At 54.5% G+C, this 17,037-nt stretch overlaps 1 protein-coding gene across 1 annotated transcript in view; it reads right to left on the reverse strand.

The window, feature by feature from the left end:
* DOCK1 (dedicator of cytokinesis 1) overlaps window positions 1–17,037 on the reverse strand; it is a 491,536-nt gene that overhangs the window by 148,825 nt on the left and 325,674 nt on the right. The gene's annotated exons all lie outside the window — the stretch shown is intronic.

The raw sequence follows: 17,037 nt of genomic DNA on the forward strand, positions 1-17,037 counted from the left end.
TCATAGATGATTGGCAGGGACCCACCCACGCGCACCACCAGTGCTGCCTTTCAGGGTACGCATTAGCAGGAGCTGAAATCAGATGCAAAGACGTGTCCCCAGGCAGGCCCCCCTGGGACAAGGCTCCCAAGAGCCATCTCACCCTGCCCTTCAGCAGGTTCTAAATGAACAATTTTTTCTTTTTTTAAAGCCAAAAAGCCATTCCAATCACTGGTGCACAATAGAAGTTTCTAGAAAACTCTACTTTCTGAAAGGGAAGCTGAGCGTGTATCCCTTGAGCTCTGTTGCCCACGCAGAGGAGCGGGACTGGAATCCTGCAGTCCAGGCTGCCTATTCCAGCTACGCCCCAGACACGAGGCACTTCTGCCTGTAACGACGAGATCAGGAAGATGTGTCTGGTCCATTAGGTTTGCCGGCTCTGAGCACACTGGCCGGCTGCTTGCTAGGACGCGGCCCATGATGCTTATCGTGGGATTCCGAATTCCCTTCAGGCACGTGCAGCAGAGAACTGGAAGCACAAAGGCCTCACGGAGACCGCAGGGGCTCGGGATGATCTGGGAAGAATTTCATTCTCAAAATCTTTGCTGCACGAGACGTCCCAGGCCTTAGCAAGAGGCCATCAGAGTGCACACTCCAGCTCCAAACAAAACCTGCAGAGAGAGAGGCACCTGCCTGCGAGGAGGAGCCCCAGTTGGGACCGCAAATGGGCTCAAGACTACAGTGCACCCTTTAGTGTCCTCAGGGTTGTGGGGAGGAAGGATCAAGTCCTGGGGGGAAGAAAAGCAGGAGCCACAGCTCCCAGCAGTTTCAACTGGAGCAGGGCGGACGGTCAGGGGAGGACAATCGGCCGGCAAAGCGGCACCATGCCCCAGAAGGCACGTCCTGACGCTGAGCTGAGATGAGCGGAGACCACCACCCACGCTGGAATGGAGGTGCACGGACACAAGCCACCTCAGTGGGCTCTGTCCCCCACAGCCCACCCCGGCCCCCACCTGAGTGACGGACATCTGAGCCGGCTACTTTGGAACCTGGAGGGTTGCGATGGCTGACAGGGTTTGCTGAGGCTTTAAAGACGAGGTGTGCCCAGATGTACTCAGAGCAGCCAGACAGCACTGGATGGCTTTAGAGGCCTCTCCAGGCTGAGGCCCCTCCCAGGCCGGAGGAGCCACAGGGGCCTCCTGCATGCAGAGGTGGGGAAAACAGTTGTAGGTGAAACACTAACACGGACCTCACACTGACTCTCCCTGCACCCTTCTTGCTAACGGTGTGGGTTCACCCTGGGGGGAAGCAGCAGAGAGAAGCCACACAGGGATTTCCCCACCCCCCAACCATACCTGGTCTGTCGCCGCCCTTGTCCTGAGGGAGCCCCCAAGGCCAGCCCACCCCAGCCAAGGCTTCCCTCTGGACTGGATGCTCTCACCGCCCCCATCCCCACCCCCACCCACACCATCTGTTTCTCTTTCTACCAAATTATCTTCAACCGCCCTAAACAACAAACAGATCTGCCATGCTCTTGGTATCACAACTCCCTGTAGACAACGTTTCTCTGACCCAGAGCAGGACACAACACGGGCAGGGGTGCCCACGCCCCAGCTTCCTCGGGCCACTCACCCACAGCATCGGCAGCGCCCCAAGGCAGCCAAGTCCTCTGTGACTTCTCCTTGGGAATTTGCACACAGGAGTTGGGCTTTGTCTTCTCTCTTTGCTCCCCTGCTGGCCGCGTGCTCCCTTGTCTGCAGCTGCTAACCTCAGTGAGCTCTGCCTGCCTCTGCACCCTGCTTTTGCCAAGCTCCCTCCCCAGGTGGTCTCAACACCATCATCTAAATGCTAATGACACCCAAAATGGTAGCTTCTAACTTTACCTTCCTGCTCAGCTCCAGCCTGGAACCCCCAGGGGCTGGCTCCCCTTCCCTCCCCGGCTGTCTCTAAGCACCTGTCTTCACACTGGGGCAGCATCTCCCCAAAGCGGGTGCAGCAAAGACAGGTTTAGATTTCACACTGCTTGGGGCCCTCCACAGCACACCCTGCACCCCACAAAATCTTACTCTCTGGCATTTAATTTCTCTTCTTAATTAAATTTAAATTTCATTTAATCCTTCTCCTTAGAATGGTGATCATGGTGGCGGAGGCGGGGGTGGGGGTGGGGGGGGAGGTTGAGAAACAGCTGGGCCGAAACAGAGCTGAAGGCGGGGGTGGGGGTGGGGGGGAGGTTGAGAAACAGCTGGGCCGAAACAGAGCTGAGTCCCCACCCCCACTTCTCATGCAAGGTGTCCCCCACCCCTTTGACCCAAAGCAAAAATCCGATGACTTTTCCTTGGTTGTGCCTTTCCCTGCCTCCCCAGAACACCCCGACTGTCTCTGCTCCCTCTCCCCATTCACTGCCTCCACCCAAGACAACCCCCCGCCCCCGGGCAGATCACTGCCCAGAGGTTCTGATGAGCTCCGGCGTGCTATGCGCTTGCTGTGCGAGGAGACCAGTGTCCTAGAACCCCAGCCAGCGGCATTCTTTCCCTGGTTTATGGTTCCTGGTGAATCCTTGAAATCACAGGAAGCCCAGCCGGCTTCCCGCTCCACGAGGTTCCCCGTGGCCCCTGCCCGACCCGACGCCCCCTCCTCACTACAGGTACATCTTTCATTCATGATGAAGATCTGCCCCGAAGTCACAAATGGCAGGACTCTGCCTCACTCCTGGGAACTCCCCTCCGTGCATGGCACACTGCGGGGTGCACAGCCCATGGGAGAACAGGTAGAAACGCCAGGCACCATTAACAACATGCAGATCATGCTTATCTCCCAGTGTCTCACGAGACAGAAACCCCCCATTCAGTCCAAGCCCAGCTTAATTCTTGGTTTTAATCTCAAAAATAAAGAAACGCGTCCAGCTATTCAGCTCGCTCCTTATATTCCATTTCCACATCATGCGCAGGTTAATAACTAATTAAAAACACCTTCCACACCACAGGCTGCGAGTGTCGATGGGAACGAGATGGCCATTTACTCCAGCAGGGCAATCACATTCCGCATGGACAGCACATCAGCTTCCTGACCCCTCAGTCCTGGGGACCTTGGGGAAAAGAGAGAGAAGCCAGCGCTGAGTGAGCAGGGCCGGGCGGGGGGAGGGACGTCCTGGTCCAGAGTGGATGGCACCACAGGCCAAAGCCCGAGCAGCTGCCTCACCCCCTCGGATGCAGCAAAGGAAGAGCCTGGCGCAGTTGTGAAGGGCGTCCGATGGGAAGCTCTTGGAAGCAAACCCAAGGCTGGAAGGGTCCATGCGTGGGCTTCGGTCCAAGGCGCGCGGCCCTACAATGCACTCGCGCCAAACCCTGCACCCTGCCCGTGGTAACCCAGGTGCAGAGTCCACTGGGATAAGCCCCGCCCCCGCCACGCTCGCAGAGCCAGGCTGTCCAGCAGGATCACAAGGAACGGGGTGGGAAGAGAGGGCGCCCCTCTAACCTCAGTGAGACCTCTGCGTCCCACGCAGGCCCCTGGCCCAGAGGCAACACAGCAAAGCTGAGGAACAGGTAGGAAAGGGCGTTTCTGCCTAGGAACACAGCGTGCACGCTGCCGGCAGTGCTAAAAAGCCGCCCGTGGGGTGAGGCGGGGACGGGGCCTCCGCTCCTGCCCATGTGCACAGCCCTTCACGCGGGGCGCCTCCCTGCCTCTCGCAGTCAGACGCTGGGCGTCCAGCACACGCAGCCGGTGGGCACCGGGCCCTGAGCGGGGAGAGTAGCGAGGGGAGCCGAGTCTTTGGCGCCAGGCTTTAGTTTCGGACCATTTGAGTCCACTGAACTGAAAAGATCAAGCTGTCAGAGTTCATTTTCTTCCTAAATCAACCAAACTGTAGAATAACACAAAATATTTCACTTTACAACATAATTTGTATCTTCAATTTACTTGCAGCTCTGGGAATCTGACAGGTACAGTATTAAGTGAAAACCCTCGTCTGAAGCCTCACTGGAAAGGTTAACAGCAAAACAGCGAGAGCAGCCTCCCCACAGCTGGAGCACCTGCAGCCGCGGGGCCAGCGGGCGCGGGGCGGGCCAGACGCGGCCCTCCCTCCTGGCTGCCGGGGCTGCACTGGGGACGACTCCCATCCCAGGAGCGCACGCCTCATAGGTCGGCTGGAGGACCAGTGGGATTTCCTGGCATATTTACGTATTTACATCAGGAGTTTTTTTTTTTTTTTTTTTTTTTTTTTTTTTTTTTTTTTTAGTGTACCCAAATAGTAAAAAGGAAAGTGCACTTTATTCCACGTGAGCAGCTGCTACAGAAGTGTTGCTTGTCTTTACCCATTGGCGTGATCACAAACTCTCCTCTCAACACTCATACTTTGAGTTAGGCAATTGCACAGCTGCTGTTTGCTGAGCACCTATTACCTGCTGGGGAGCATGGCATGACACAGCATGACACAGCAAGATCCCCACTCAAGTGTACATAATGCCACGTGAAATACAGTAAGTGGGGCCGGTGCTGTGGCATAGCAAGGAACGCCTCCGCCTGCCTATTATGGGCACCGGTTCGAGTCCCGGCTGCTCCACTTCCTCCAGCTCTCTGCTGTGGCCTGGGAAAGCAGTAGAAGATGGCCCAAGTCCTTGGGCCCCTGCACCCATGTAGGAGACTCAGAGGAAGCCCCTTGCTTTCTTGGCACAGCTCTAGCTGTTGTGGCCATCGGGAGTGAACCACTGGATGGAAGACCTTTCGCTCTGTAACTCTCTCAAATAAATAAAATCTTTACAAAGATACAGTGAATGCCACATCAAAGGGTTTTATATGAGCAAAAATGGATAGATGTCAGTCTTGCTAACACTTCGTTTCTATGGAGAAATTATATTAAATATTATTACTCTCCTGTGACCTGAAAATATACTACATGTGTGGGTTTTCTAAACGTAAGTATGCCACTGTCAGACTTTCTTGAAGATGGATTCACGATATAATCCAACTTCAATTCTGATCTCGCGCACAGTCGATGGCAGAGCTTGATAAATAACAGTGGGATCGCTTGTTCACTTTTCCAGGTGATTTCATTCTAAAGGCCACATTCCACGGAGCATCCCCACAGAGAGAATGTTCAGCCTGGCTACCGGGACAGTCCCAGAGTAGGGAGCGGCATCTGGGCCTGGCACACCTGACCCAAGGCCTCATCCCAGGTGCCCATCGAGAAGAGCGCAGGGACAGGAGAGGACATCATGACAATTTCTGAAAACTAAACAAGAAGGCATGCGACCCAGTCAGATCCCAAGGACGAGGAAGCGCCATAGAATCCCCACTCCACGCGAGAGGTTGGTGAAAACAAAGCAAACGCAGGCCGAGGCCGAGTGTGCCCTGGCATCATACCCTGCTCTGGACACCTGCCAGCCCTTCTCCGGAGTCCTGTTCAAAGCAGGATGGTGGCACCTGCTGCACTGAAGAGGCTCAGATGCCCAACCCCAAGCGGCTCTGCACTTGGACGAGGGAGGGGATGGAGAGACGGGGGCTCTGTGGATGGTGCCCTGTACTGTCCCTGACACTGAGCATCGTGGGTGCCCTTGTGGCCACTGTGCATGGCCTCTGAGGAGGCCTGTGTGCACCTGGCTCTGTCCCTCTGTCCCTGCACAGTGCCTGTCACCATCCCCACCTCTCACACTGATGGGCTCAGTCTGGGATTAAGACCAGTGGGCTCCCGGGTCAGCTCTGCTGCCTGCTCACTCACACTTGGGGCTGGGCCACCTCCTTCAGCCCACAGGAGTCTCGGACTCTCAGCTCCAAGCCAAGGCGTCAGGTGGGTTCCCGCCCGTGTCTGAGGATCTGACACACCTGGGCGGACTGGAACACACCTGCGGGGACTGAAGCCTCGGCCTCTGGTCGGTTCCAGGAGACTCTGCATGACTGAATTTCACCTGGGAAACTTGAAGCGATTCACAGACAGCACATCCTCCTCGGAACTGTCAGGTACATCTGTGCTGGCGTCATGGTGTGGCAGGTGAAGCTGGCACGTGCAGCGCCAGCATCACATAGGAGCATCAGTCCATGTCCCGGCTGCTCCACTTCCCATCCAGCTCCCTGCTAATGTGACTGGGAAAGCAGTGGAAGACGGCCCAATGTTGGGTCCCTGCACCCATGTGGGAGACCCGGAAGAAGCTCCTGGCTTCCGGTTTTGGCCTGGCCCAGTCCTGGCCATTGCAGCCATCTGGGGAGTGAACCGGGATGGAAGATCTCTCTCGATCTCTCTCTCGACCTCTCTCTCTCTTTCTCTCCCTCTGTAGCTCTGACTTCCATATAAACAACTAACTAAAATCTGGATGAGTTGCCTATAAATCCAGGAAAACTCTCATTTAAATATATGCATGGATCCAACAGGAAGCCAGTGGATTTAGGGAAGCACAGAATTTCTCAATACAGGTGCAAGGGTTCTGCCTCTCCAGAAATGCCCATGCTTCCGGTCTCTACCCAGGGCCAGAGTCTCCCATGTGGAGGACGTGACTTGATATCTTCTTGGGAAAGGCACTTGCCGCAGACACGGCTCGCTGGGGGTCACCGTGGGCCAGACTCTGGCCGAGACTCCCCACGCCATCGCGCTGCCTCCCTGCAGCACCCCAGCAAGGCTCGACTTCGTAGTGAAAGGCCTGAGGCACAGAGCCCACCTCCCAAACATGACAAAGCAGCAAGCGCTAGCTAGAGCATGGATTGGACCAGTTAGGCTGGCCCCTAGCACCCAGCTCCCTAGCGCTGTACTCACACTGGCCTCTGGATGGAGAGGAGGGGACCAGAGGCAGGGGCTCCCCCTCAGCCCCACCTCAGCAGCAGGAGGGGTACAGGCTGGAAATCCAAGCACCCTGAGAAGAGACCTGGTACCACTCTACTCCAGTCCCACATGCCAAGCACCAGGGGAGGCGGCCCTGGCATCTCAGCTCATGGCAGTGATGCCCGTGCCCGCCCAGCTCCCACCATCACTCAGGGACTTGGGTCAGGCCCTCCAGGTTCTCCGGTGAAGTCGGGGCACCCAGCAGGCACTGTGGGGAAGGCCAGGCCTGAACCGTGCGGCAGCTGCTGCTGCCATGTGCTCCCAAGGGTCCAGGATTTGCTGATGTCATGGAGCAGAGGAGGGCGACAGGGGAGAGGGAGAGGGAGAGGAGGTGGTCACGAGGACGCTGTGTACTTCTGCTCACTTCTCGGCATCACTGCGATCGGTTTCATCACTAATAATGTGGAGACAGCAATGACTTTCGGGTCGACGGATGCTCGGTGCTGGGGACTGTCCTTGCAAGAAGCATGCTTTGCAGCAGCCCCGTCCCAACCCACGAGACGCCCACGGGCCGCACACTTGTCCAGACCCGGTCAACTGTTCCCTAAAGACAGCTCACACCCAGCGGCACTGCCGCCAGCCACAGTTAACCGGGCCTCTGCCTCCTCCACTACTGGACATAAAACAAAGCAGAACACAGAGGGCGCCAGGCCCCACACGTCCCAGCTGTGCTGGGGGTAAAAATTCTCTATGGGAGGACCTAACAGAATACATGAAGGAATTCCATAAAATTCGAGGAAAACGGAATTAAAAGAGAATTTAGGAGTTGGCGTGTGGCCTAGCAATGGGGACACCTGTGTCCTACTTTGGGGTACCAGCGTTCTAGTCCAGGCTCCCCCTTCCCGCCAATGCAGCCGTGAGCAGTCAGGTTCCTGCCACCCATGTGGGACACCAGGACTGAGCGTCCAGCTCCCTCCTTTGGCTCCTGTAGCCGTTGCAAGACATCTAGGGAAATGAACCAGTGGGCGAGAGTGCTGTCTCTCAAAAAAAAAGACAAGCTAGTTTATTGCAAGAAATGTTTTTTAAGTGAATGCATGGTTTTGTTATGACACATTTTTCATGAACTTGTTGAAGACTCCTCATATACGTGGACTTCAAACTACTTTTACCCCAAATAAATCTCTTTTAATCCCACTTTCCACAGACTTTTTTTGAAGTGCCCTTGTATTTTCTCCGCGTTGGCTTAGAGAGCTGTTTTGTGCACGACACCAGCAGTGCTTGGCTTCCTGCTGCATAGCGAGAAGTGTGTCCTCCCGCGTGAAGTGCCTGGGGCTGCTGGCGACCCCACCAGCAGGGCGCTCACCGCGAGCTGTGCGCCAGCTCCAAGCCTCCTTGAGCAGACTTCGCCCTTTTCAAACTTCCCTCTCGAGCAAGTTCCCTCCAGAAGAGTCCTGGCTGAGAGCTCTCCATCACGGCCACTTCTCTGAGAGTTTGATTTTGCATCTTGGAATTTAGTAAAGAGGTACCCGGAATAAAACCAGACTGCAAAAATCTCTCTGCTACAAGCAATACATGCTGCGTGAACAATCAGGTAGGAGCTGGAAATTATTTGTGAGGGTTGTTTTAGTTTTTATGTATTTATTTGGAGGGCAGAGAGACCGAGACAGAGACCTCCTATCCGGTGATTCACTCCCCAAATACCCATAGAACCGGGGCTGGGCCAGGCTGAAACCAGGAACCAGGAACTGACCCCGTTCCAGGTGTACCTGAGCCGGCATCTACTGCCTCCCGTGGGCATGAGCAGCAGGAGTCAGAAGCAGAGCTGGGACTTAAACCCGGGCACTCCCAGACGGAAGGTGGGGACAGGAGCAGGCCGTTCACCTCACATCTCACACCTGCTCCAGTTCTGTTTCAATTACTAAGCGAAGTGCGAAAGCACACGTGCTATAGAAGAACCGTTACGGAAAGCATTTAAAATAACTTGCGACAATGCCATCAAAGACGACCACAACTCTGAGAGGGTGTGCTTTGGGATGTGGTGCCCATGGTGACGATGGCCCTAGTGTGCATGCTGTACCCACGCGCAGACAGGGAGCCACTGCAGGGCAGCTGCCAAAGCTCCCGTGCCGTCCGAACACATCCTCAGGGCATACGACAGAACAGTGGCTACAGCAAGCACCTGGGGCCCAGAGCCCCACCACTGGGTCAGCTTAGTACCTGTCCCGAAGTCCTGCTGCCAACTTAGCCTCAGGGAACATCTCCCAAGCCACTGGGAGGCTCAGCGGAAAAGCACACTGGTGAGTATTGGAAGCAGACCTACGGCCTCAGTGCCACCAACAGTGGCCTCCGAGCTGGACACGTCCCAGAGCAGGCCACTGTCCCTGGAGAGGCTACAGTCAGCAAGCAACTTTCTTCAGTGTGTGCACTGGGGTAAAAACAGGCAGGCTGAGCTCCGGAGAAATTTCATTCCAGAATGTTCTCATGGTACTGACTTTGAATGCCTATCGCTTCGCTGAAACACAGCATGTGTGTATTTTCTGTCTGAAGGTTGTGTTGTGACAGCGTGTTGTGTGTGCTGTGACCACTGTTGTATTCTGCTGCAGAGGGGAAAGCCATCCTTAGGTGTGCTTCAGACCATCAAGTCCAAGACTTCCAGAGTGAACCCACACATCCTAAAAATAAATTACTTAGAAATAACATCAACTAAAACCCCAGACTTCAAAGAATGGATAAGAAGATGATGAAATGCAATAAACCAAGAATCTCCCAAGTCCCCAATGCTCTCCACGCATGTTTTCAGTTTGCACAAAGCCGTGCCCTTCCTTGGGGAGCAGGGCTGTTTCGGAGGGAGGGTGAGCGGGGATGAACGTTGCCAGTTCCCCAGGCCCCACCACCCTCAGGCTGCTGCTGGTGCCGTGGCCTTGACGCGGACCCCAGCTCCCACCCCAAGGCAAATGGTGCACTTTCTGTGATCCAAGCCCTCAGCCCGGTACAGCCAAGCAGTAAAATTCTCCCACGGCAACAAAACCACACGGCAGTGAACTTGCAAACAGCCGGCTCTGTGATTGTGCTTTCTGAGCGCTGACAGGATTCGTCCCCACGAAATCTGGCCTCTCTGGTGTGGAATCCCTTGCTAAGGCTTCCGGCCCTTTCCTGTCCCGGGGAGATGCCAAATTCACTTTGGCAGCCACGGCACTGAGCTCACCATCCTGGACTCTGACCTCTCAGAAAGATATGGAGAAACACATTGTATTTAAGGGAGAGAAAGTGCCAAGTTACAAAACAAGCATGGGAAATTTAACTGTGATCCTGTGTGTGTGTGTGTATAGCAGGTGTGTTGGGTTGGTGAAAGGTACTTTGTTAATGGATGGCAGAAGACATTTCCTGGTGGGAACTGTTTACGTCACAGGTGAGAAAAGCAGTAGGAGAGGCCCCAAAGAACTGAGCCAGGGCTGCAGGCAAAGGGATCAACAGCAGAGAGCTGCACCCTGAGCAGAGGGCAGACACCGCCCTGGGTTGTCCGGTACCTTCTCTTCATGGCCATGATGAACGTAAATAAGTGAGCAGCGCCCGGACACGTGAGAAGCCCAGCAACACAATCTCACACACACTGCAAGTTGGGATGAAATTTCAACATTTGAAAGAAGATTAGCTGATTCCAGAGAAAGCAATGCCCAGAAAAGAGTTTGGACAGATGTATTCCAATGTTTGAATACTCAAAAACCGGACCACATTAAATTGAGCAGGTCAGCAAAACCCACAGTCAGATCAGGCAGTGTTCCAGACGGGTGCAATTGTAAGCCACCGTGATGATGACCGGAAACAGTCACCTCTTTATCTGGGAGCAGAATTCTGAGTTCCTAACTGATCGTTAACCTCTGATGTTCTCTCGCTCCACGTCTCACATGGATATAAAGATGCAGGTCACACCCCGTCAGACTCCCATGAGAAATGGCAAGGACCATCCAGAGCGAACCTGGCAACCCTCCAGGTTCCGTTTTGCTTTGTCTTCCAGTCAACCTCCAGCATTTTGGCTTCTGGAAAACTGCACGTTTTCCCCGTGCTTTCTCATGTTTTGTTTTATATTCAGTCTATGAGTCTTCACTCGCAAAACATACCAAATCCTCCGGGGAAGTGTACAGTACAGAAATCCCAGCCCAACCTGGGAGAGAACAGGAACTCCGTGACACAAAATGTGTGCCACAGAGAGGGACATCTGCAAACGATTGATAATCACGGTTGCAAACCGTGCGCACTCTGAGAAAGTGAAAACATTGCTTTCATTTATTTTTCATCCTGAGAGAGTGGAGCAGGGCATACAACAAGGCCTGGGCAGAATCTGAATTGGGGAAGTTGATGTTTTAAAAATTCTGCTGGAAGTCTGAACCGCCGACAAATGGGTGAAAGGTTTTGTTGCCTGCCGTGCAGTCAATATGAACCAGAGAGTCTCACTCCAAACATCTGAAGAACGAGGCTCAGTATTGCACTGCCTCTCAGCCAGTGCACACTGCAGGAACACCCTCCTCCAGCGAAATTAAAGCAGTTAATAACAAATGCTTCCTTCCAGATGGAAAAGGAATTCAGTCAACCTGACAGGCTCATTTCCTACCGGGTTACTCCTATCACTTAAAATTCCAGGAGGGAAAAGTCTGTGGACAAACAGAGGCTGTGTGCTGGGGTGAATTCCAGGCAAAGACATGGAAGCCCAACCACGGGGTCACGTGCCCCATGGCACCAAGGAGAATGCTGCACGAGCCACGGCACAACACGCGATGAAGCCACGCACACACCACAGATGTCAGGGTGGGGGCCAGCATCACCCAGGGGCAGGGTGGGATCCTCAATGGAAACCTGGCATTTGCTTCCCTCTGGGAAGATCATCAGGCTCTCTGGATGCCACACACAGGCACCCTGTCTCTGAACTGTGCTTATCTTAAATGTCACCCTGCCATCTGGCCCACGGCGTCCTAGAGCAGAGCTGTAATGTCAGACCGCCGCCAGTCCGTCACTCTCTTGAACAGAGCGACGAGTGACGGCCCTTGGGGACAGTCACTAACTCCTACAGCTTTGACTCTTGATTTACACCGTGTTGCACCAAGACGAACGGATGCTGTCTTTAATTACACTTTACAGGCCTCCTGTGCGGAGATAAAGCTGAGTGCGCACACAGATATTTAAGAGACAAAAAAGGCTGATTTTTGTCCATTTTCAAAGCCATGGGTGGTAAAACTGCATGTCCAGCTGTGCCATTAAAACTTAAAGACAGATTCTAGAAGCTTCTGGAAATGACTGCTTTTCCTCCCGCGGCAGGGGGGTCTCTGAGGCACGCCAGGGGGAGGGGCGCAGGCGGCTGGGGACGACCAAAACGCCAGCCTATGACGTCGCAGTGAAGACAGGCGGGCAGAGGCCGCGCTGGGAGCCCACTGCACAGACGGCTGCACTTTCTATTGATTAGCAGGTCAAGGAGACCTTGCTCCTCCGGGAGGTCACAGCAGGGCTCCTGGGAAGCACGCCAGAGCCGGGTCGTCCTCAGCAGCAGACACGTGGCACTCACAAGCCCCTGCTCCAAACCCACTCAGGGTTAGGGTTAGGGTTAGGGTTAGGGTTAGGGTTAGGGTTAGGGTGGCGAATCTCTGCAAACATCACGCTTTAAGGATTCTAGAACTGAAAAGCCACAGCACGCCCTCTGCACGGTGGAGGCCTTACTCAAGGTGAGAAGGCAGCGTGGCTGGGAGGTTTAGGGTTTTGGCTCTGGGCGACAGCCTGCATTGAAATACTGGCCGTAGGGGCCAGTGCCGTGGCGCAGTAGGTTAATCCTCCACCTATGGCACTGGCATCCCATATGGGCACTGGTTCTAATCCCGGTTGCTCCTCTTCCAATCCAGCTCTCTGCTGTGTCCTGGGAAAGCAGTAGAAGATGGCCCAAGTCCTTGGTTCCCTGCACCCACATGGGAAACCAGGAAGAAGCTTCTGGCTCCTGGCTTCAGATCGGCTGTTGCGGCCATCTGGGGAGTGAACCAATGGGAGGAAGACCTTTCTCTCTCTCTCTCTCTCTCTCCCTCTCACTGTCTGTAACTCTACCTCTCAAATAAATAAATAAAATCTTTTGAAAAAGTAATACTGGCTTACTACTTCCCAGCCGTGTGCCTTTTGGCAAATTACAAACCTCAATGCCTCAGTCTCCCCACCTGCCAAGCAGGTAGCCCAACAGAGCGGCGAGGGCCACTGAGGGCACGCCGCCTGCTCTGCTACAGCGGTACGTGCACACGGACAGCACACCACCCGTGAGCTCATGCAAGCGTGTGACACGTCAGAACGGATGTGGGTCACGTGGGGCAAGAGCAATCAGCTCTGCACGATGAAGCTGGCATTTAAGCAAAGATGTGGAAGAACGCTTAGTGGTCACCACACCAGCTGTCCCAGAGGGCTTTTGGTGTTGGGCCACATGGAGACAACAACCTCCTTCAAGCACCCAACTGACTCAGCCTCTGAAGGTCAGCGTTCTTTATCGCACGGAAGGGGCAGCCTGGTGGGGCAGGAGGACATGAGAATAAAAACCGCGATGCGCAGGACCCATGCCCAGATGTGCGCCTCTAGCACCACACGTGCGGTCCCCTTTGCCGTTCACGTTGGCTTGGGAACACGCTGCTGCAGGATGTGCCAACCAGGAACGGTTGAGTTTCTACAGTCGGAATGTCTAAGATAAAAGTGCCTTTCCTGGACTCCAAACCCTCACACACAGGCACAGGATTGCCCAGGTACAAACAGCTACACTCCTACACAGCTACACACATACACAGCTACACATATACATAGGCACACACACGTGCGCGCGTGCACACACACACACTGGTACACTCATACACAGGTAAATAATCCCTACACAGATCCATACACACAGGTACACCTCCACATAGGTACAAGCATACACAGCTACACCCCCACATAGCTACACACCTACACAGGCACAGGCACACACACAGGTACACCCTCACACAGGTACACACACACAGGTAAATCCCTACACAGATCCATACACACAGGTACACCCACACATAGGTACAAGCATACACAGCTACACCCCCACATAGCTACACACCTGCACAGGCACAGGCACACACACAGGTACACTCCCACACAGGTACACACACACAGGTAAATCCCTACACAGATCCATACACACAGGTACACCCACACATAGGTATACCCCCCTACAGGTACACACACACAGGTAAATCCCTACACAGATCCATACACACAGGTACACCCACACATAGGTACAAGGATACACAGCTACACCTTCACATAACTACACACCTACACAGGCACAGGCACACACATAGGTGCACCCCCACACAGGTACACCCTCACACAGGTACACACACACAGGTAAATCCCTACACAGATCCATACACACAGGTACACCCTCACACAGGTACACCCCCACACAGGTACACACACACAGGTAAATCCCTACACAGATCCATACACACAGGTACACCCTCACACAGGTACAAGCATACACAGCTACACCCCCACATAGCTACACACCTACACAGGCACAGGCACACACACAGGTACACCCTCACACAGGTACACCCCCACATGACACTCAGCCAGGGGAAGCTGCAATGAAGGAAACAATGTCGGTTGGACAGCTGGGCCCAGACAACCACAATGTACAACGGGAAGGTGACTCGCAGCCTTTTAGGTAAATGTGAACGAGCTGCAGGGAATGCACACACTGACTGCCCATGCAGGACATCTCTCAGGGCCGCAGCCTTCGTGCACAGTGGACAAGGAAACACGACGGGCCGGGCGGTGGCAGAGATCATCATGCACCAGACATCACCCACTGAGCCTCAACCCTCCCCGCTGCCCAGACGGCACCTGGCACCCTGAGCCGTCCGCCTCAGAGAGCCACTTCCTGGGAACCCGAAGGCTCCCTCTGAGATGTAATGGATTTGGTGCCAAGGCCACCGAAGCTGCACCCCATGTCTGCCTTGTGTGTGCTCTGTGGAGGGCTCCAGCACACGGGGACCCAGAGGCACTGGCGGGAGAAAGTAAACTCTGGTCTGCGGCCGGTGCACGATTCCAGCCAGCTCCTCGGGCCAGAAACCACAGAACCTCCCGGGAGACCTTGGAAGGGGGCAACCTGGACCACAGCTCCCCAGGGTTTGAGCTGCAGCCCATGTGCCCAGCCCACGCAGCTCTGAGGCTTCCTGCTAGAGTCAGGGCGTGGCAGGAGGCAGAGCCATGCAGTGGGAGGAGGGGAAATGAGGCAGCCAGGCAGTGCCATGGAAAACCGCCTCCCAACCACCATGCAAATAAGGCAGTGACCTGACTGTGTCCTCCTTGGAGTGACAGTTTCCTTTGGTGGGGACCCAGTGAGCAAGACCACGGTGAGAAAGGACTTCAGGGGGCCGACACACATAGCCTTTGCTAGAGCAGGCCCACCCAGGGGTGTCGAATGCACAGGTGACACCAGGACACGGCAGCTCTGCTAGGGAGAGCCAGAGAGGCAGTGTCCACGTGGGCGGCCATGGAACCCAGATCCCCGTGTGCATAGCTGCCTTACTCCTGATCAGTGATGGGAGATGGGATGAGATCTCCGGTTCCAGGACAGTGTGGGGGTTTTGTTATTGTTGCTGATTGGTCCTCGTGATGTGCAAAATAAGCCCAAACACTGCAGCTCTTCAGAATAACTCTAAGTTGTCCATCACCACGGCTAATCCTAACCGGAAAAGGAGGGGAATCCCAGCGCTTGCTTTGAAGGCCCTCATTTCTGGATGAGGACTCAGACACCAAGGGTCCCCTGTGCGATGGGGCTCAGCAAGTGAAAGGTGGATGAGAAGCAGAGGCCAGATCAGGGCTCTGTCCGTGGCAGGGACCGGCTGCCTGGGCCTCTGCACATCGCAAATGCGGGCAAAGGTTTTGGGGACAGCACCCTCTGACTTGAGATGCACAACGCTCCGTTGTGCTTAAGCCTGTAGGAAAACATCCCCCTTTGAGCAAAGGCCAATTCTGCCCCTGGCGTGCCCAGGAGATGCCAAGGCAGAGGTCACCGCTGCTGTGGTTTGTCCATGAGGTGGACAAAAGACACTAAAAAGAGGCAAAACCACAGGGAAAACGCAAAGTAACACCACCAGGGAATGCGCCGCACACCTAGCAGAGTGCTAAAATGAAAAAGGGTGCTTGCAGCAAAGGCCAGAGGAGGAAACCTGGATCCGTCGCATGTCGCTGGAGGGGACGTGGAGCGGTATACACACACACAGTGGGGCAGCTCCTTCTAAAGGAAATGTGCGGTCACCATGCGACCCAGCACGCGCACCCTCGCACATCCATGTCTCAGAAATGCAGGCACAGGTTCCCAGAAACACCTACACATGGAAGCTGATGGCAGCTTTGTCCAGTCCCCAGCTCAGACCACACTTCAGCCAGGAGACGGTCAAACACACGGTGGTCCAGCAGAGCTCACATCACCCCAGGGACGGACAGAAGACAAGCGCCATGACCTCAATCCCTCCCAAGCAAGGACCCAGCCAATGGAAGAAAGCCAGCCCCAGGGTCTGATACTGCACGCCTGTGCAGTTTGGCAAAGAACACTAGAGCGGCTGCGGGGAGAGCCGACATGGGCCACGAGGGGAACGACCGTGGAGATGGACGCGCCCGACTGGCCGCAGAGATGGACACAGGAACACACGCGTGTGACAAAACCATGCAGAATCAGACACGGACCCGAACTCCTCCAAGCCAAGCCAGGAAAACCAGAACACCATCCATGAACGGTGTCGCCGCCCACTCCCTGGCGGTGATAGATGATAGGAGAATGTCACAAAATGCCATCATCTAGGGAAACTGGTAAAAGTGCACACAAGGAGTTTCAGCATCACTCCTTACGGCTGCATCTGAATCTACAGTGATCGCCATCACAACTGCAGTAATAAAAGAGGTCAAGGTCAATGCATCCCAGGTGGTCGGGATCTCCATGCTCATCGCTGGAACTCAGAAGTGCTAGAATATTAACCAAAACCCCTCACAGGGAGAGGCTAAACACAGCACTAGCTTAATATTTAATAAAGTCTGAAGAAAACACGCCTAATTTTTTAAGAAAAAAAAAATTCTGAAATATGTGAAATGCAAGCACCGTTCAAAAGCCTGGCATAGGAGCGTGGACCACGTTGGCTAACAAAAGCCTACGCTTAAAACGAGATGTCCAACTGATAGCAGACAGAGCCTTTGCTGCCCCTACAATGTGTGAGGGCACACAGGCTCAGGCCGAATCAGGACAGAGTCCAATTCCCCAGGGCCAG

Source organism: Lepus europaeus, chromosome 17, assembly GCF_033115175.1.
Source record: "Lepus europaeus isolate LE1 chromosome 17, mLepTim1.pri, whole genome shotgun sequence".
In the NCBI taxonomy this organism is placed as follows: Eukaryota; Metazoa; Chordata; class Mammalia; order Lagomorpha; family Leporidae; genus Lepus; species Lepus europaeus.